Source organism: Myiozetetes cayanensis, unplaced genomic scaffold (assembly GCF_022539395.1).
Source record: "Myiozetetes cayanensis isolate MyiCay16 unplaced genomic scaffold, myiCay2020 scf16, whole genome shotgun sequence".
Classification (NCBI taxonomy): domain Eukaryota; kingdom Metazoa; phylum Chordata; class Aves; order Passeriformes; family Tyrannidae; genus Myiozetetes; species Myiozetetes cayanensis.
The window spans coordinates 18,484,403-18,505,478 of NW_026087270.1; positions in this window are offsets into that span (position 1 = coordinate 18,484,403).

Consider the following 21,076-nt stretch of genomic DNA (forward strand, 5'->3'; position numbering starts at 1 on the left):
CTGTACACTACGAAGGAGCAGAGGTTGTTGGCCAGATAACTCAAAAGACATCAGGACCTGGTCTGCTCTAGATGATCCTGCTGGAGTAGGAGGGTTGGACAAGTTAACCTCCAGAGGTCCCTTCCACCCTCAACCACTTTATGATTTTGGGAAATAAAGATCCAGAGGAACTAAAAATGTGATACTCTTTCTAAATTGATACAGAGCTCAACTCTGATATAATACATGTAAGAAAACTGTCGGTGCAAGCCACGATGTGTGTTTGTGTGTTAGGAAGGGTGGCATCCAAAACCACCAGGGATCTCTGCTTGTCATGATGGGACCAGTAACTGCTTACTTTAGAGTACATCAGTTTTAACTCTGATGCAATCTAATTTTGGGTTGAGATTGGATGACATTGGAATTTGAATAATGGTAGTCTTATCTCATTGCTTTCACTTGCATATTCTAAACGAGCCTGAATTTGAGCAGACATGTAATAGCTGCTGTATTTACATTTACTTAACACCTCTTGATGGGTTTATAATAGGGTTAAAATATGCAGTTGCACAGAGAGCTGTGTTGTAAACTTATGGTACTTGGCTGTCCTAGGGAAAGATTGCACTGTAGACAGGATGTCAGCTGAACATTTTCTCAATGCTACCCAAATTTCAGAAGCTACTACGAAGAAAACAGTTTTTCTGACTGAATGAATGACCTGAAGGGATAATCTGAAGAAGCTCTCTATGCCGTGCCATATTTATTTGTTTTTCATATGAAAACATAATTCCTGCAGGGAATTCTGTTTCAGCCACAAAGCAGAGGCCTGCAAACGGCTCTTCATTCTTCCTGAACGTTCCCTTATAAAGTGCTGATGGTTAGGAAAGCTCCCAGGGACAGAACAGGAGATGCAGCTTTGTGCTTAGATGACAAATAGTCTGGGTCTGTGCTAACTGCAGCTGGCACCATTAACTACCTTATCCACAGACTGAAATAAGAACAATTATCACTGCATGCATTAAAATGATGAAATCCACTCTGTTCCTATAGTAACCAGAGTGACAATTTATATTATAACCTTAAGAAAGTAGAATGTGACCTTTTTTTTTTTTTTTTTCGGTTTTTCAAGGAGCAGCAATTCTCAGAGAAAACAATGTTTAAGATGATGTACATAATTACAAAAATAAAGGTAATATGTACTTTAGCAGTAACAGAGAGATGCACAATATACATTCAATTTGGAATGTGGGTTTTGACTTTTATTGTCTTATGTAGAGACAATACCTAATCTAGTGCTGTTTGAAGGTGATTTTTTTTTCTGAATATTAAAAATAGTTTTTAAATGAAAGCTTTACAAAAAATCAAGAGCAAGAGAGAAAATAAAGTGACAACTTTAGCAAGTCAAAATTTTGTAGTTATTTTGCCACCTGGTTTGACTTAAAGTATCATATGAAAAATATATATATTCTGAGCTTTTTTCCTCAGAAGCACATTGAAGTACCGGCACTCTTAGGAGTGTTCATGGATATGTTTATTATATTGCAGCATTTTTAAGCCTATCCAATTTATCCAATTAGTTTGTTTATTAGCAGCAGAAAGCTGTGACAAAATGTTAAGCTCGATTGTGAAGAATGGACCTTTACAGGTACTTATGAATATTACAGTATAGACCTGTCAGGAGAGAAGAGTTCTGGAGTTCTTTAAACTGATTTCAGCATTCTGTTTTAATATGGCTTTGTTTCAAAATCACCTCCCTTTACAAAAGATATAGCACGTTTAACTATGCATTCAGTAACAGTCATAATTCTTGAAGTATTCAAGAATTTACAACCTTCCCTCTCCCTACATTCTTATCTCACTCAAAACCTCTCTCATTATGTGCTAAACATGTAGAGTGTTTCTCTGAGCCATTCCAGAGCCAGGATCCTCTGCAGTGAGTGAAGGATTATGGAATATCCCTTCAGGTTACCCAAAGCTTCAGGAAGGTGACAATAATCCATGCCTGCTAGGATTTCCTTGCATGTGGCAGAGACAATCAGACAAAGAAAGAACTTAATTGTAACTCCGTGCTAAAATATCATGTTCAGTCACTTGGTGTTCTTTCTTTTGATGTAGTAATTAGTTATTGTCTTGAATTTATAAGGTTTTTTTAAATAAAGTTCTGTTATTAGCATTTATCAGAATTCCAGGGGTGTCTGTAGCCATGGGTTTTAGATAAGTTTTTAACTTCCAGCTCATTTTTTAATTTCATTTCACTACAGTAGAGCATAAAATACAACATACTTAGATTGTTGATTTAACTGCATTTTTAATGCATGCAGATGTTTTAAATTTTTTTCTTTAATATGCATCCCAAACTTAGAAATAGGTCCACTCTGTACTGACAGTTATAGTGATAAACACAGATGTTTTTCTTTAAGAACTGCAAATAATCTGATTTTAGGTGATAAGCAAGCATTCTGTTCAAAGTCTGAAATATTCCATTCTAAGAGGATTCAACTGAGCAAATTAGAAAAGTAAAAGTAAAAATGCTGAGTATTTCTAGCATGCAGATTTGCATAATAAATATGTAGTCAGTTATATCAAAATAAATCTTACCATTTATGGGCCACACTGTCCACTGTATATGAATTAGGGGATTACATGACTGTCATCAGAGCAAGAAAGGAAACTACTTAAATAGAATAGGAAGAATGAAGAAGACTGCTTTTGTTCATATGAAAAGAGCAGTATTTAAATCCACCTAACACGATTCCTCTTCTGGAGCACAAATGGAGTAAGGAACTCCGCTTAAGGGACATCATGACACATCTTTTTCTAATTTGGTGAGATCAAGTGTGGTTTGAAAAATGGGAAAGTCTGGTTATTCCATCTGTACATTCTCCATTTTGATTTTTATGATTCTTAGGTAGGTATGTTCTATACTCTAGTGACAGTTCCTCCCTAGATGGAAATGTCATGGAAGATTAACAAGAGAATTTGTGTGGAATGCAGAAAAAAATGGAATGTTGGTTACTTAATGCTGCTCTTGGAATTCCAATGATAGGATTATGTTCTCTCAGTTGTATTGTTATTTCCCTTAGTTTAGCTTGCTTGTTCATAGAAAATGTGGAGAAATATTCATTTGCACTTCCCTGGAGTTTTTTGTAATTACAAAGGCTGGTATATCCTACTCAAACCATGTAGTATTTCCCAATTATTTTTGTGTTAAATGTCTTGAGATGACTGCCTGAAAGACATGTAGCCCCAAAAGGAGAACTTTGTGAAACAAGAGTTTGTCGTGGTTGAGGCGGGACACGACACAAAACCCTTGTGGATCCAGAGGCTGGAACACTTTATTGCACGATGTCTGCTACTTTTATACACTTTTTAGGCTACACATGTCAACTCTCCACTGGTTCCCACATACATAAATATTCTTCCATTGGCCACTAACGGTGTTATATAACTCTGCTTACTGCGCATGTCACGAAACACATTTTGCTGTGTTCAGCACATTTTACCGGAAAGACATATTGTTACAACTTCTGGGTCCAGGCGTAATTCTCCCCTGAACAAAGGTTCCTGCTAACTTGAACTCTTCCCAAATCCCCCAGGCCAGCTGGGGGAGAGCCACCACAAGAGTTAAGGTTGCAGTTGGCATGCAAGTACCATATAAATCTTCCAAAGTCCAATTCAATTTACAATTTATCAAATCAAACTCCAGCTAATAATAAGATTCTTAGAAGAATAGATGAAATTGAGTAGTTTAGCTGTGAACACTCATGAGTACACATTGCTTTTTAAGCTATAAAAAGCTGAAAGATCATAACCACAGTCAACCAGTAGATTCTGTTCCCACACACAGCCATGCATCAATCAAGTATTAGTGTAGGGAGATTTATTACTTTCCACTGAGGAACAGTGTGTTGCAATAAGCACTGAACTGAAAAAGACCTATGGTAAGGATAGGCAATCACTGTGCTTTATCAAGGCAAAATTAATAGCTAAATATGTCTGATTTTAGTTAGAATGTACCAGATTGACTATATATTTTAGTGACAATTTTTTGTTTGCTGAGCATCTGTTTGTTCATTCAGTTTTCAGACTATAAAATCATTCTTTCTTAATCTCTACATCATCACAGCTATAATATCATAATTAATAAATATTTCAGATTTTTCCCCACATTGATAGATACGCAAATATATGTTGTTTACTCACTGATCTTTCAAAACTGAACATGAATGAAAAAATTAATCTACACTTCTCTTTATGAACACACCTCAAGGAAGTCTTCTAGTTTTGGAAAATCATAGAGAGGATCAGGGAGCAGGATCCTTTTAAAACGAGGTGCCCATTTGAAAATTAAAATGGAAAAATAGAAGTAAAGTGAATGAATGACAGCTCATTTTATTCTGCTGCATATGTTCACCTGGACTAACATATATGATATTTGCAGTTCATTCCTGTTTGCCATCTTGTTTGCCTAAGTATTCTGCTCAAGATCCTGAACATTAACACATGCTTTGAATTCCTGTTAGTATCCCTGTTTTACCTCTGTTGCTCCAAAGGTTCATAAATAGTTCTCCTTTTGGCGTGGAACCAGGCAGAGAGTCTGTAATGACAGCCTTCAGTGGGGAGCACGTACAGGGAAAGTTCAGTAAATAAAGTGCAAGGCTGTGGTTCCAGTTTCCAAAAGGGAAAGACTGTATGCAAGATGTGGCTGTCACTGGAAGTTTCCATTCTGTGGTTTAAACATATGAATTTCAAATGAGGTCTAGGGTGAATTTCATCTGGTAAGATTTTATTAAATAAAATCTGTTTCTTAATTTTCCTTATGTTCTGTTTGGACCACAATCTAGATTTCTATTCTCTAAGGAATGATTCCTAAATTATACAGACCAATAAAAGAGGAAAGTATTTTTTAAGTCAAATAATGAGCATGACAAAGGCTAATCTAACTAATAATCTGATTTTTATCCTTGTTCCACCATTTCTTCAATATCCTTTAAAATATTAATTTGATATAGAAGCAAAATGTCACATTACTTGCATTGCATATGAATGTAAGTCGTGTCTTCATGGCATATGGTACTGAGCTAAGCCTGGTATAGTTGTCATCTGCGTAAGTCTCTTTCTGGCATTAGGTATTTAAATTTCTTCCTTTGCATTTTGCTCTGGATAAGATGACACCGGGCATTTATGGTACTCAGAGAGATACCATTTTTCTCAAACAAATGGTTCCTGTTTATTTAAACCTTTCAAGAGAGTTACTGTAAAATTTAGCTGTGCACAGTAAAATTCCCAAATGTCTACTGCTGGTAATAAATTCAATTTGCAGTAAACTGCAGTCCAATCTGGCTTACTCCATTGTCCATAAATTTGTGACATCTCAAGGACTGGAAGTCTTTACAGTGTCTCCCTCTTCTACTGTCACTGTTTGCTGTTCTATACTGAAGGAATTCACTGACCTTTTTTTGAATAAGGTACCAGTAGTCTGCTCATTGCAGTCTTTACCTTGCACTTCTGGTTTTTCCCTAGGCCAGCATTAAATGTGTGAGCATCTGAAGTGGCCGGAAGAGGGTCTTGCATAGTTCTTTTAGTCCCCCCTTTTTGATTGTGATAAGAAACACTGGGTCCCAGAACAGAAGTGCTGGCTTGTCATACTGCAACAAATCTGGAGAGAGAATCTTTCCGAAAATTGGACTCACTTCTCTAAGGTTACCATAGCAATATCATCGACACGTTCCTAAGTGAAAGTTTTAACTTAACGAGAATAACTGAATTAGGGAAGGAACAGTTAAAAGCTTTAGATGCGTTCTGCTTTCCTAGACATCCATAATAAAAATAAAAATAAAAATAAAAATAAAAATAATAATAATGTACTTTAACTTGAACTTATTTTAGGAAAAGGAATGGGAGTATTTGATTCTTTAGGAGCAGAGTCTGAGGTCTTTTAACTATGTAATTTGCAATGAGTGCAAAAAGTGGAGAACGCAGTTTGTAAAATTAAATTGAAACACACTGAAAGAAAGTACTCAGTAATTTTGTAGCTGCATGAACAACACTCTTGAGGGATAGTACTTTTCTGCTCTTAGCTTTATTTCCTCAGAAGAGTAAGATGAATTCAGATGGAATAGAGATGTATTCAAATTAAAACTGCATTGTTCAGCATAGGATTAGTAAGAAACTTGAATTAATGCCCTGAGTGAGATGTTTTGACCCAGACAAAATGTTTGGGGCTGCAGTAAAAGACTAGATGACAACTTAGCTTGAGTGGTTCCGGTTTTCACAATCATGTTTTAAAGGAAAATGTTTTTCAAACAGCTACTCTCCACACTGCATCAACGATCCATCCTATTTATCAAGACCTGAATTCATATTTAGACCTCAAAATTAAACAGCTATATTTTAAAAACACATAAACTGATTGGAACTTGCTGGTTGATAAGCAGCTTAGGAAACTTAGCTACTTCTATTTCTATCCTAAATGGGAACTGCTGACTTCTATGAAAAATCTCTCCCTTTAATTGTGTATTTTGATCGCTAACACAAGGCTGTAAATCTGGCCTTAAAATGGTGAAGTACAAAGCACAGAGTTTCAGTGATTTTTGAAACCATGGCATTTTAATCTGGTTATGTGGTTTAATGGTCTTTCTTATTTGCTATTTAAAGTTTGCACAGTGACCTTAACAGTGGTTATCCTCCAAGTCTAGGCTGCTGTCCCTGTGGTGCAGGAATATGTCATGAGTTCAGGGCCATTATTACCTCTGAGTCTTTTTGCATCCTTAGATTTTCTGCTTCTAAATCTGACACTAACTACAATAACACCAGTCAAATGAACTCTTGCCAAACCCGCTGGTAATTGTCAGCTTATGTAGCCATATGTGTCTGGATGCTAAGATAGAGATGATGCTTGATGTTTGTGTTTGATTGTCCATCCTAGGACATGATGCTACATAATGCTGCAATTAAACCATGATTCCTATATAAAATATGTTAAAAGTTCCCCCCCCCCCCAGCACTGTGAGGACATAACAGCAACCATGGTTCTTTCATTGACACTTCGTTAACATCCATTGGTCACGAAGAAGCTGACCAGTCTTTCAACTTCCATTTTGCCCCTTAGGTTACAGGGAAAGACGTGGCATACACTGAGCTGTCTGAAGTAGGGTGTAATTTTGCTGGAAACAGATCACCATTGATGGGTAGACCAGGCCAGCAGCATTCTTTAAAAATAATGGAATTCAAGGGATTATGGTGGTTATAGCTACAGCAGTATGACAGGAGAGAGAGCTTGTCTTTAGGTTACTAAATTAGGTTACCAATTACCATTTTGTCATTTCAAAGTCCAAACACATTTTATTAAAGGATTGCTTTAAGACAGGGGAAACTTCTTTCTACCTAATGGACAACATAAATCAGCATGTGTATATTGGGAAGTGTAACAAAAGCCTGTATTTTTGGTTTGCCACAAAGTTGTTTGCAATGCAAAACTACCTGTAATTTCAACATACAAATACAAGCCTGATTACTGGGTTTGAGGGAAAGCTATTTTTGACAATTTGACCTCCTTGAGTGATACAGTTTTTGTGGTGGTTCTCCCCCAGCTGGCCTGGGGGATTCGGGAAGAATTAAAGTTAACAGGAACCTTTGTTCAGGGGAGAATTACGCCCGGACCCGGAAGTTGTAACAATCTGGTTTTCCGGTAAAATGTGCTGAACACAGCAAAATGTGTTTCGTGACATGCGCAGTAAGCAGAGTTATATAACACCGTTAGTGGCCAATGGAAGAATATTTATGTATGTGGGAACCAGTGGAGAGTTGACATGTGTAGCCTAAAAAGTGTATAAAAGCAGCAGACATCGTGCAATAAAGTGTTCCAGCCTCTGGATCCACACGGGTTTTGTGTCGTGTCCCGCCTCAACCGCGACAGTTTTAACCACATTATCTTTGTGGAGCCCACTTCTTTGTAAGGTGCTGTTGCTACCAAAATAGCTGTGGTTGGTGTGTTGATTGCCTGGCTGTACTTAGAGCACCATGGACTCTTTCTGCTATGTTGGAGAAAATCATGTTATACACCTAGAGAATCTTATTCTAGGCTGGGTAGCTGCCCAGACACAAGAAAAATCATGCTAAGAAAGTACCTAAGGCTGTAACGGTTTAACAGTTATTTTTGCATAGCAAAGGAATTAGGTGTTGGAGTACTCTTTTCCAGTCTTGTTTTTAATATGTAAAATGTTGAATTGAAATGCTGAATTGTGAGATTTATTATCCCAAAGTTATCTGACCTTACCAGTTTAGGAGATCAAGCAGTGGAATAGAATTCTGAAGAAAAAGGGCTGCTATGGCAGTAAAAGACATAAATTCAGAGTGAGTTGAGGGTTAAGATTAAAAATAAAGGCAGGAAAGCATATCAAGGCATTGAAGGCAGCCATGGCAACCGTAGAACTTCTTTGTCTTGCAATTACATTGTCAGTTACAGCATTCTAGGTTTTGATCTCAGTTTATATGAAATTGAGTTCTAAAAATTATTTTTCTTTTCCAGAAAAAAAATGCATTTTGTCTTATGTTCTAACTCTCCTCTCCTTGCCTTGATATGAAGGCAACTATAAGCAGAGTTTTCCACTAACTGAATTATTTCCCTATGAGATCTTGCTTTATCTCCATTTTGAAAGGAGAGGTTCTCCTTTTTATTCTTAGGGGAAGAGATTAAAAGAAGTGCATGCCAATTCTTACAGCGAGATTATTTTGCATTTTGTTACAGGATTCATGCATCAGACATAAGTGTAGCTTAAAAATACTCTGCTCACTAATTCCTACTTAAATGTTTTCAAGCTGTTAGAAGGCATATGAAATACAGATCCAAGTTAAAGGATTTTGTGCAACCATGCATCACAAATAGTACCGAGGTGTATCATAGGTATTTATTTACAAGTCTAAAAATACACATAGTAGGTGCCTTATGAATAAAATATACTGGTTGCCTGGAAAGCTCCAGACCTTGAGCAGTGCAGCTTTGGGATCCATTGCGGTCAGTGATCCGACACTACTAATGAAAAAATGAGGCCTGGAGAACTACAGCTCAACTTTATAGTCTTACTAATTTTTAATATGAAAAAAATCACTGTGTTGCTATTGGCTCCATGTTCCAAATTTGGTAGTTACATTCAATGCTATAAATTGTGAATTCAAATAAAGTTTTAGACAGTAATGCATCAATAGTGAAACTAAACCATGACGACATTATTTTGCAAACAGTTGTGAAATAAAAGCATAACTTAATACTTACAACTCTCATGTGGTTATTAAATTATATTTTAGCATCAGCTAATGTAATATATTTTTAATATATCATAAAGCCTGATATGATTTATTTAGTACTAAATTGAAGAGAAATATCTGCCTATGAATACTGTATGAAACTTATTCTTCAAGGACCTTTTTCAGAAGCAGACACAGCGTCTGATATGGAAGTGTCACTGTCTTGATTTAAGGAGCTTTTTAAACGACTAGTCTGCTGTAGTGCAAGCAGTGTGTGCTTACCCTTCATTATGCATTTCATGGTGTGATGTGCCACCTAGTGTTAAATTCCCCAGAAGGAGGAAAACTGCGTCATCAACAGGACACTTAAGGAGGTTTTTGGAATTTTTCTGGAATGTTGGGTGTTCAGGAATACACTGTGTATAAACAGTAGAGTGAAGAGCTAAAGTTTACATCTGTTTTTACAGACTTTATTTTAATATTTGCTCTCTAGTGCTCTGTTCAATAACCCTTGTTATCTATTAAAACACTGCCCAGCTACAGCCATGCATTTGGATAGTTAGGCCTCAGGTACTGTTGACACCTGAGGCATCCTTGGCGAGAGTGCACAGTTCATGCTGTACTTACAAAGAAGTTAAATTATAAAGAGAAACAGTTTTCTAAGGGCTTCTAAATGCATTTAAATGTGTAGGCAAAAATGTAATAGCCCCAGAGACTTTGGGAGGATTGCTCATAGGTACGTTTTGTAATGCAATGGTAGATTCTTGTGATAAGCTTAACTGGCCAACATTCTCTTACTCTACTTCTATCATACAAGCAGAGATGGCATTTCATGCAGTCAGGTAGTATGTTGCCTAAGAAGTGTATTTTTCTGAGGAAAAAAAAAGTCTTCTGTATTTGGGGAAGGGAGGAGAGATTTTTTTCCCCAATCCACATCACGGATTTAACTAAAAAATTTTAACTTGATGAACATCCATTCCAAATTACATATGAATTTCAACTCTAACAAAGATAACGGTTGAAGAGATTACATGTTGATCTAGTCAAGAGTGATGGATCAAAATATACCCCCATAGTGATGTTCTGCAACAGTTTTAGGATTCTGATTAAACTTGGAAAAGAACTCATAATACTTCCCCACATAACATCCATCTTAAAATCATTCTTTCATTCAAAAGAACTGAACCTTCCTTCTAAAAGCCAACATTTCTGTGCTAAGGACGGTGCCAGTTTGTAAATAATGTTAAATTTTAACTTTTCGGTTGAAAATTTGACCTTCTGAAATAATACTGTTAAAACTCATAAATTAAAAAGCTTTCAAAAAATGTTATTTTAAGAAAGTGAAGCAGAGCCTTGATATTTTAAAAGGAACGTCTTATTGCTTAGTAGGTCTGATTTTCAAAACCACATTTTAAAAAGAATTTTAGCAATTCTCAAAGAATCTGAATTCAATACAGGAATGGACATTCCCTGTTTTGATCATTATTTGGGTATGTCAGGCTGTTGTTGGTATTTTAGAATATAATTAGAAGCTATTTTGGTGTTCAAGACCTTTTACAAAGTTATTAATACCTGGTGCTGGTTTTTTCCCTCCTCACACAATAATTCAGTGATATGTCATTCTTTTTTATGAAAACGAGGAGGAGAAATGGAGAAACTCACTATATCCAAGCTCTGGGTTTCTGATATTTCTTTTCTGCATTGTGTTAATTTTCTAAATTAGCCTCATTTTTTAACAGTTTCAGGCAAAGCAGTATAGAAGCAGCTTGTTTTGTGGTCTGGCAGCAATCTCATCTGAAATGGGAACTATTTAAAGAACTTGTCAGATAAATATAACTCTCTTCATTGTAGTTGAAGAAAGGAAATGGCATTTGTAGAGAGTAATTTTACTATGATGGCAAACTACAGAATCCCTGTATTTTTGAGTTAGCAGCCGTTGAAGTAGTAAGAGTATGAATGGAAAATATTAAATGGTATCTTGTACAAAAATGCAACACATTTTATTTGGAAATTAATGTCAGTTGAAGCACCATAGAAAAATGCACGTCTTGGGGTTTTTCAATGACTTGAATGCATTAAATATGAAGAGAGTAACTCTGAAATCTCTCCTACTTTTATATGTGTAAGCCAGTTATAACACTATTCTTGTTGCAGGCTAAATTTTGTAAAAACCTGCCCCGAGTCTCCAGTGTTTCCATAAACTGTGCTGTTCCCAGTAACAGACCTTTGTCCACAGCTTGATGGGAATCTGTGCACATCAGTTGTCACGGACCCAGCTCAAGGCTTTCACAGTTGTATTCTCGAGGTGGCCCTGACCAACCTCATCAGAAATCACAGACTTCACTTCCTTACAGTAAAGTGATTAGGAGGAACTTTCGCTTGCTCGGCACCAACCCAGAAAGGCACTGAGAGATGAGAGTCTGTGTCACAGAAAAGTGAATTTTGCTATCATATAGAAAGCTATTGTTTATTTCTTAGAGCAAAGCCAAAAGAGTGAATCATACAATCCACTGTCTCTCAACCAAATTGGTGTCATATACTTTTCAGTGGATATTCATATGGACATGCCACTCACACTCACATACTTTATTAAGTATGCACATGAATTTAGGGTTATTTGACTAACATTTTGAGTCACTGAGGTTTAAAAATGTTACCCCACAAAATTAGTTTTTACTGGAATCGTAATTAGAGTTGTAGTAAGAGTGTGAGAGCAAATTGTTCTGTTCATTAGAAAATCTGTCTGCAGAGTTCTAATTTCCCACTGTTTATTGGTAGTGGTGGTATAAGTATTGTGTGTAGCAGAAGGAGCTCAGCTTGACTTTCAGATCCCAAATGGAACTGGAGCTGCTGGCAGTTTAAAAATTCTATATTTCAATTACAAATTCTTTAATGTTGATGCAGAGAAATAATCACAGAACAGGAAGAAATCAGAAAACTGGAAGAGTAGAAGTGATCTGAATATATTACCTTCCACTTCAGCTAAAATTCTCCTGACACTGCCAGTGTCTGACTAACAGCCTGAAAGGTCAAAGGGAGCACAGTATGGCTTCTACACAGGATGCTAGTCAGGCAAGCCATTAGTTTCTGGAGTTCTTCAGTGCATATTAAGTCACATTAAGACATGAAATACCATTTTTATGTCAAGACTTACAAAAGTCTTAATACAATTTTCACAGACATTTAAAAAGAAGGAATTGGCTCAGCAGATTTCTGGAATACTGCTACACTGGCACTGACTTTAGCTATTCTTAACCTGGCTACCTGTGTACCTTTAAGTTTCAAAGCTTTGGGGGATGTAAGCTTTTGAAATGCTTTACTAGGATATAAAGGTTATGTGATACCAGTTGACAGAAAACATCTTACCTGCCACTATGTGCAGTGGGAAATAAACTCTGCAAAATGGATGTATTGAGGGAGTCTGAAAGAAAAAATACAAGTGTGTGTCATTAGTTCTTTTAATGCATAAAACGAAAAGTAATGATGGTGTCTATTTAGAAAAAATAATACACAGTGTTGAATATAGCTTTGAAACATGATTCTAAGAATGCTAAAGACATGTCTACAATCTTCAGTAAATGTGTGTTTAACAGTTGGAGATAATATCCAGGGCAAATCTTGACAGTAGCTTACACTTGACATGCAGATTAACTGACAGAACCTGCTTACAAGTCATATAAATATATCCCAAAATGAATTTGGATTAGGTTATGATCTCTGAGTACTTAGTTTAACTTTCTCTGTAGATCACCTCAAGTTATTTCCACGTAATTCTACGTGCCACCTGCTATTGTTGATAAAGTACTGACTGAAGTAATTTGGTGCCTGGGCAGCCCCTCCCCTCTGCCAGACATGCAGCAACCGAGCCACGGAGAGCAGAATCAGCTGTTCTGGTGTGTTTTGCTTGAGGATTCACAAAGGCCTCTTTTCACGACAGAAGTGACTGTAGGACTTATGTTGTCTTTGGAGGAAGTGGGAGGAAGAAATACACACTCAGTTTTGTTGACTGAAAAAATGCCACTTCGAGTATTATTCTGGTGGCTCTGTGTGTCTGCACCCTTCCTGCTGGGGCAAAGGCTGAGGGTTTTGGCAGGGGCTTACACTGTGAGACAAGGTGGACTGCAAAATACACAAAAGAGGGTTGAAAAGTCCTGGCAAAAATATACAGAGACGGAAGGTTTGGGAAGGGAAGGGGAAGTGAAGAAGAGAGAGAGAGAGAAAGAAGTGTACAATGGACAGGAAGAAGGAATGAGCAAATGAGCATTATGAATACATTTAGGGAAAAAAAATAAAAGGGGAGGACCTGATAACAAGATAGGAAGTTACAGATTAAAGAATATAAAGATGAGAGAAAAGCATTCTTACACAGCAAGTGGTGCTTTGTAGAGTCCTTAAGTAATGCAAAATTATCAATGAAACCTCATTATAGATCAGAGCATATAAGACTTTAAGCTAGCCTTATGCTTTGACATGTTTGCTATCCACCCTGGTATAACATACCCAAAACCCATCCAAAAATGTGCTACCTGTCATGTGTGATCTCCTACTTTCTTGAGAACCTGTTCCCATAGCAACATTTCTATCACATTATAGCCTAGGTATGTAAGTATAGCAAATTAAATTTACATTTCTATGTGTGCTCATGCCTTTTTTTGCCTGGAAAAAACCCCACACGTATTGTGTGGGTACTCAGATGGCAAACTGTATGTATGCTTTGGAGCCCAGGATGCTTGGTTGGGATCTTTTCTCACCCAGAAATAAATAAGCACTAGAACTTAATGAGGAAATACATTTAAATAATACCCCAAGGCTGGAAAACCTAAAGCTATAAATTAACTTTGTAATTAGCTGTATATTTTTAAAGCTTTCAAAACATATTTTTGAAAAGAAGAAATGATCTGTGAAAGTAGATTATGAATTTCAAACCTGAAATTCTGTCTGTTTTAAAGACTTTTATTTAAGTTGCATATATCCTACATCTTGAATTAGGAATGTTGTGATAACCCAGTTGCAGCTTTGTACATTCCTACATATTGAATCGCTTTCGTGGAGAACTACTTTGGTCTGTGTTCACATCAGAATGGTAAACATTCTGATTGTGCTTTTTTCTAATCAGGGTCCCCTCAATGATAGATATAGAAACCATTGTCATTTTACTTAGATGAGAGAGTTAAATTGGGTATTTTAAAAAGTAATTACAGTGATTGGGTTATGGAGTCAGAATGCTAATGAGAGGTTTTGGTGTTACTGAGAATGCAAAGTGTGATTAGCAATTCCTGGCTCAGATACTGGCTTGCAAAACTGGCAAGTTAGAAAGTAATAAAATAAAATACACAATAAGCTTAAAGGGCATGAAAAATTTTCACACCAGCTCTCTTCCTTCACTTATTAGTGGACACATAATGGTAGTATGCAGTGGTAGGAAATGCTGTGTGCTGCAGCCATGTCATACTTGAGTTCACTTGAATACAGTGCAGCTGTAGTTCCACAGCTTTTTCCAGGACTTTCAAAAAGCTACTGAGTGTTTTCAGGGAAGTAGAGCAGCTGCCCAGGAACTAAGCCTCAGTTTTACTATGCAGAGCAGACAGTTGTTTTTCAGCAGCTGAGGCAGAAAGAGTGCATTATCTTCCCACGGGAGTAATTGGTTCATTGTTAATGTGCCTTTTAGGTGATCTTATGCAACAGCTTTGGATGCTTTAAATGTTCCATACTTCGTATGGAACTTTGAAATATGCTGTATATTACATTTCTAGAAGGAAAGGATAGAACTACAAAGTCATAACATGCATGAATTTTCTAAGGCTTGAGACCCTAACCATTCCTGATTTATGATTGATAGCAGTCATGCAGATACATATTCAGCAGATTAAGTGGCTCCCTGATTAGTACTCCTCTTACTCTTTTTCCTGTCCTCAGTATTGTTTAAGGAACTGCCCTGGCATTGAGAAAATTAGCAGGAATGTTTTAACAGAGTTGGAATACTGTATTGACAGACTTGTGAAATCACAGAAATAGCTACCAAGGTATTTTAGGGGTGTGTGTTGTAGTTCTATTGCTGGTGGAACATAAAGGAGTATTTCCTGTCACTTTGCTGGTTTTTCAGTATTCTGACACGTGCCCTGAAAGGCAGTTTTAGACACCCAAGCACTATGCTTTAGTGCCAGCCACAGTAGCTGCTGATGTTATATTACTCTGTAATTTAGTGCTTTTCTTTACAGTTAGAAAGAGAATAAGTTTTAAATTAATTTTCTTTTTCCAGAAAGAATTATTACTTGATCCAAAAGAATTATGTGGTGGCATTTAACTGTTTTTAAAATTCTTTTTCTTTCAGACATTGACAAAGAAACAGAAAACATCAGATGGAACATATCAGAAATATTAATAAAGGAAGAGGAACTTACTGATGTGTTGCAAAACCTTTCCAAGGTAATTTATCAACATTTCTAAAAAAATGCATAAATTGTCAACTGTGGTATGAGACTCCTTCTTTAGCAGCTTATTTCCAGATTGAAAGAGTACAATAAACTTATTTTTAGATTCATAAATCCAACAGATTTTTAGTTATTGCAGTTGGGTTACAAACTGAAATATTCAAGGAAAAACTGTTCTAAATATTATCCTAGATTTTTGAAAGGTTCATTGAGGTTTAAAAGTGTGGTTAGTTTAAATTCTGCTTCTGTCTAATGCCTTATTTTAAACCAAGATGTGGTTGTCAGATTTTATTGAAGTATGATGTAACAAACGGTGGATGTTGGGAATTACTCTCATCTTTCTAGAATCTTTTTTGATCTAACATTGCCCTGAGCAACCAGTACTTACAAGACTTTGTAAAGCACCTGATAGGAATGAACACTAGCAATTTTTTAAGTCATTTTAAGTCCAAGCACATCATGATCCTTATAGTAATTAAAATCTATATAGAGCAAATTGTAGTACTTAATATAAAGTTAACAGAACCTACCAGACACTGAATTACTGTTACCTGCTGTTTGCCATTCTCTATGCAAGATGTCTTAGAGCAGAAGTGTCACTTCACAAATGTGTAGTAGGGGTTCAGAAAACACATGCTACAGGAAGTGGGGGGTTTTAACCTACAAAAGCCTGAACTCTCTTTCTAACTGCATGAAGCAGTTTACAACATAAGTTATTGGAAATAAATTGCCTGGTCCTCTGAATAATTTACTGTACCAACACAGAAAAACAAGGACATGTAAGTTGATCCTAGCAATTCATCAAGATACAGTTGTATGTCTGAGGCAATATTTCCATAGAAGTCTCTTTAATTGCCCTGCATTAAGGGAGTCTGTCCAACTGTGGTAGAAAAAGTAAAACCAGAAAGCATGAATAATGCAGTATTGAGTGTAACTTGTGGTTACATTTCAGCATTTTCCAGTTCTCAGTTTCTAGGGACATTGACATTTCAATCTGCATAGATTTTTGCATGTAGCAACACTTGATTGATTAAAAATATACCAAAGCTCTAAACCACAGCATATTGCAGTGGAAACCAGGCTTAGTAGTCTGTGTGATGAATTCCCAGAACTAGGTGAAGTGTGCAGCATTAACTGAGAGATTTTTTTTGTATTGCTTTTTTTTCATGTATTCAGGTAATGATGAAAATATAAATGGTAGCATATGTAATAATGATAAATGCAGAAATAACTGAACCAAAGCTACAAAACAGCATTTTACATGTCAACTTGTTTTGTAGACCTGCAGAAATCATTGAACTCTGCATTCCTGCCTTGCTTAATCCAGCTGTGTATAACGATAATGGAACTTGAGTGTCTTATGACAGACTGTAGGTGAAAACTGAACAAACTTTTCTTGTATGAAGCAAGAAAGGGGGAAGGGCTCTCTGTTCACTCCAAAGGGAACAAGATGCTAGCCAGTGTTTGTGTACTCTTACTGAAATGCTAAACAGAGAGGAAGCCTTGAGGAGCAGCTGAGGTCACTTGGTCTGTTCAGCCTGGAGGAGAGGAGACTGAGCAGAAACCTCACTGTGGTCTTCAACCTCAGAAGGGGCAGCAGAGGTACCAGTTCTGCATTCTCATGCCTAGGGACAGGCCCCTGAGATCAGCTCACCTGGTTAGAGCATGGTGCTAACAAAACCCAAGTCGTGGCTTTGATCCCCGTATGGGCCACTCACCCAGGAGCTGGGCTGGATGACCCTTATGGATCCCTTTCAACTCAGAGTATTCTGTGCATACAGAAGGTCTTATTTCACCCTGAAGTTGTGTCAGGGGAGGTTTAGGTTGGATATCAAGGAAAGGTTTTTCACCCAGAGGGTGGCTGGGCGCTGGAACAGGCTCCCCAGGGAAGTGGTGACAGCACCAAACCTGCCAGAGTTCAAGAAGTGTTTCAGCAGCACTCTCAGGCACATGGTAGGATTGTTGGGATGTCCTGTGTGGGCCAGAAGTTGGACTCGATGATCCTCATGGGTTCCTTCCAACTCAGCATATTCTGTCGTTCTATTTTCATTCACAATTTCATACATGCAAAGCTTGTCACCTGAATCATCTTCTTATGTGTCTAGCTGCATTAACTACTTCAGACCTTTGGTTTAAAAAAGAGCAAGCTGTACAGATTCATATCAGGTAGATTATCTTGAGATGTTTACCTTTTATTGTATAATAGTATTACCTTTCTAAACAAGCAAACAAAAAGAAGTCCTACGGAATTCTAGGGTTGCATATATAAGGGTTAGCATACTGTTTCTGCAGGGAGGTGGATGCATTGAATCAGCCCTGATCTGACAAGCATGTGTTGCTATGGCAATGGAGACTATGGAATGTGAACATGCTGCTTCAGCTATGTGTCAAATATGAAGCCTAAAACCTTTAATACATATTTTTATTTTTTAAAGCATGTGTCTGATATACTCTTCCCATAAAAAATTGATAGCAATGAACCTTTTTCTTCTAATATTTTGAGTGATTGCAAGCTCACTTTGGCACTTCAAACTTGCCTATAGTGTATTTATAAATAAAAATAAGGAATAAAAAAAGGACAGTGTTTTACAGGTTGCAGGTTTATAGATTCTCCTATTAAATACTGGAAGATTATTTTATGAACACTTTTAATACAATTATTTGTATAACTGATGTTAGAAGGCAGCAAAGTTGGCTTTACAGTAATGATGTTTAGTGTTAAAGTAGAAAAAAAAAATCAAGCATGTAAGCTGTGTTAACTGTCTATATGCAAGTCTGTGTGCAATGAACTATTTCCACTTAGATTGTTTGTCTTTCCTCCTTTACATATCATCAATAATTCTCTGTTAAAAGACAAAGTATGACTTCAGTGTTTGTAGACAAAACATTACAATACCATAATGTAAACGAGAGATATACTTTAGGTTTTTACACCCTGCCAGCATTGCTGAACATGTCTATAAAGACAGAAAGTTTTGGACACTAGTCCTAAACAATATCTTTTCCCTGAAAATTGATGTAAACTTTCTTTGAGCTTTTGAGTGTATCCTTTCTTAAACACTGCCCTTGAAGGTCTGCGTTAAGGGACAAAAATTGATGGATTTTGGTGTCTGAATATCACAATCCATTTTACATCCAAGAGTCTACTACAAATAAATTGGGTTTCAGTGGACAGTTTTGCTTTGTAGCATTTCTGCAAGGTAGCTTTGCTTACTCTGTGAAGCAGCTTGACTCTTTACAGTCTCAGAACTACACGCTGCATTGTTTGCTCTAATAAGGAGATGAAACTCTTGTTATTTTTTTCCCTTTTCCTTGTTATATCCTTTTTTGAGTTTATGACTACTCATTTCCCAAATGGTATGGAATTCTTTCATTGTATCCACATAAATCCCACCACGCAGCCGCTTCCCACGTGGGATCACTGAGCAATGAGCACCATGGAAACATGGAGTGCTACATTACTTCTAGTTAGGTGGAGGTAGCAAACATTTTGTCTCCTTTTCTCCTTCTCCACCTGTAAATCCAGATTCTTTGCTGCTTCTCACAAGAAACATGCTCTTAAGGTAAATGATCTATACGTGTATTTTGTGCAAATATTTGATAACTTCAGGATTCCCAGACAGCTCCAGCCTTTACTGTTCAGCAATCCAAGTCAGTCTGCTGGCCAACTGAGACCCCAGGGAGCTTTCCATTAGCATTTGCCAAGGAGATTTTGCCATCAGATAGTCAAACACCTGGCCAGCCAGTTATGTGTTTTTTACTTATCCCCCACTGAGTCAGAATTTTCCCTCTGCTTTGAGGAGTAGATTTTAAAAACAAACACAGATACATCATAGCCTGACAGACATTCTACCAGCCCAGCCTCCCACTTCATCCTGCTGCCTTTCTGACATTTCAGGTCTTCCTTTTCTCATTATCTGACACCCTTAAGCTCTGAGCTAATTGCTGTCTTTTCATAGGCATCCCTGCTAAGAAAACATTGATTTCTCAAGCTTAATTTGCCATTATTTTAAAGCATTTGATGTCCCTCCAAAAAGAAGCTGTACATCACATTTTATTGTTACCGATTTGCTTCTGTCTGTGTGGAAGATTTTCATGCAGTATTTGGCTTTGGAAGGTTTATTTTTGCTTAAGGTGCTGACACTTTGCTAACTATTTAAGCAGGAGAAAATAGCTTGGGCTCAGTGACAAAAACCTGATTGGAAAGGTTTGAATCGAAGGCAGGAAGGGGAGTGTTTGTGTCACTGAATTAGGAGCCAAAACTAGATTAAGGGATTTTTTAATTGACTGTTTGCTGTTTCATCTTTCATGTTCATTGAATATTTTGGGTTGGAAGCGACCTTAAAGATCATCTAGTTCCAACTCCCCTGCCATGGGCAGGGACACCTTCAACTACATCAGGTTGCCAGAGCCCCATCCAGCCTGGCTCTGAACACTTGCAGGGATGAGACATCCACAGCTTCTCTGGCAACCTGTGCCAGTGCCTCACCACCCTCCTGGTAAAGAATTTCTTCCTTATACCCAATCTAAACCTACTCTCTTTCAGTTTGAAGGCATTCCCCCTTGTCCTGTCATGTCCTAGGTCATATTTTACTTACATTTTTCTTCATTGTACCACAGTCTGGCATAAAAGTACTAATGCATGTAATAGAAACATGGAAAATGTGAAGTAACAGCTACTGCAAAATTTGTCAGTAGATGAAAAGTCAAGGATGCATTATCTTCATATGGGATTAACTGCTTTGGAACCTGCAGTTAGTTCAGCAAGATGAAATTCCTAACAAGGAACATGTTATGCAGAAAGTGCATTCATTCACACACTGCATTTTTCTCAAGTATTCTCTCCTCTATCAAAGAGTAGCCTGCCCCCCTTGCCCTTTGTCTCTAGCAAACGATCTGTTCTGTGGACTGAAGATGCTTTAATGACCAGAGCACTAACTTTGGAGTTAAAAGTACATGATTAGATTCCACCTAAAGGAATTTGAACAAACTACCTATGTCTGAGTCTTGTAAGGACAACAGTACTTGCCTTTTTCTAGAAGAATCACAAGAAATATCATAAGAACTCAGGACTGAAGCAGTTACAACAGAAGTAAGGATTTCTCACACATACCAGAGATTGTATATATCATTCTTTGCTTCTCTCACTGAAACCTCTTTAACAATTCACTACACAATTTCACATTCCAAAGGTCCTTCCAGACACCTGAACCGTGTAAAGCAGGGTTGGCCAATCCATGTTTTGGGACTTGCAGGTAAGTGTTTTGGTTTGGTCATTGAAAGTATGCCCTAGTGATGTGGATAGGCAGGGACCCCTTATTACTGCCCTGGCCAGCCTTGTCTCCCAGGTCTGTTTACAGATTCCACTGTCATTGCTTTAACATGCTCTACTCATGACAGTATTTAGACATGATAAGTAT